The sequence below is a fragment of the Crocuta crocuta genome, unplaced genomic scaffold, assembly GCF_008692635.1.
Source record: "Crocuta crocuta isolate KB4526 unplaced genomic scaffold, BGI_CrCroc_1.0 scaffold49, whole genome shotgun sequence".
Classification (NCBI taxonomy): domain Eukaryota; kingdom Metazoa; phylum Chordata; class Mammalia; order Carnivora; family Hyaenidae; genus Crocuta; species Crocuta crocuta.
The window spans coordinates 697,492-698,833 of record NW_027536462.1 but is presented as its reverse complement, the minus strand read 5'-3'; the positions used below and the strand labels follow the sequence as shown (position 1 = coordinate 698,833).

General features: G+C 56.6%; 1 long non-coding RNA gene across 1 annotated transcript in view; it reads left to right on the top strand.

The window, feature by feature from the left end:
• The first annotated feature begins 223 nt into the window (after nt 1–223).
• Nucleotides 224–1,342, top strand: part of LOC144218582 (uncharacterized) — a 20,484-nt gene continuing 19,365 nt past the window's right edge. The window contains exon 1 of the long non-coding RNA XR_013331198.1: nt 224–339. This is a non-coding gene — a long non-coding RNA (uncharacterized LOC144218582). The remainder of the gene's footprint in view (nt 340–1,342) is intronic.

The following is a 1,342-nucleotide window of genomic DNA, read 5'->3' as shown; positions in this document are numbered from 1 at the left end:
CTCTTCAAGCCGCGCGGCCCGGCGTGCATCGGTGCGCACTCGCCCGTCGCCGAGGAGCGGGACTTCCGTGGGGCGGGCCTGACGCACGCCACGCCACGCTCCCACGCCTCCCACCGCCCGGCCTCCGCCGCTCAGGACAATGTTGCATCTGACACGGCGCCGGGACAGTTTCATTCTCCGGCGTCCCTCGGTGGCCAGGTGGGACCTCACCTCCGTGCAGCCGTGGGCCCCGAGGACACCTGCAGGCAAGCTGTCCCAGAGATCACGGGAAAGAAAGGCTCACGAACCGAGATAAAGAGCTTGAATCACGCGGTGCAGCGAAGCAACCGGAGACACACGGTGAGAAACAAACAGAGAGAGAGAGAGAGGGAGGGAGAGATCGGGGATGTTCCCATACTTAGGACAGGGTACACGCGGACAGAGGGACCACACTGTCCGAATCCAGGCCGTGCTCTGTCTCTCTGCGCTGCCTCCGTCGGCCTTCCGCACTGACCGCGTGGGTACGAGACCAGAGTTGAGGTTGGAGGGTTCTAGAAGCCCCGCAGGGGCCTGGGGCCGCCGGCGCACACGCATGCTCTATCAGAGAGATGCAGGAACAGCGGGCCCGGCCACGGCTGCGCTTCGCCAATTAGCCGGAGGAGCAGCCAGGGAGGCTATTTGCATTTCTCGGGCGCGGGGCACATGGGGCCGGAATGCGTGTTACCGATGGGTGGCTGGATATTGAGTGCCTCACACGCCTCATGTATATTTAGTTTATTATGAATATTTAGTGCCTCAGGTGCCTTCCATATATTTAGCGCCTCATGAATATTCCATGCCGCTTGTATATTTAGTACCTCGTGAATATTAGGAATCTCTTGGTCCTTCCACCTCTTTCTATGTTCACCCATAGACTCTACCTTATCGGCCTGACGTTCCCCCAGCTTATGAACTTCCCTATCAGTGACAAATTTCATCTGTCCCACTGCTTCCTTGTCTTCAGTGGCAGAATTGAATAGTCTCAACCAGCACAGCAAGTACACATGATGTCGGTTGCAGCAAAAATAAATTATCGTGGTCAGAATTTTGTCACACGTCTGTGAGGGAGCACAGGACACGGTGCAGGGTAGCGGGGAGGCGGCACCTTGCCCAGCTCTATGCCAGCCGCTGGCCAGACCTATCTCACGTGATCTGCACCGGAGCCCCGAAAAGTAGGCCTTTACATATGAGGATGTTGAAACACAGAGAGGGTTAGTAACTTGCCCAGAGGTCACACAGCTGGTAAGAAGCACATCCAGAACTTGACCTTAGATCTGTTTATATCGCCTCCATTGCCTCATGCTTTTGGTCTTTTGTCTCCACT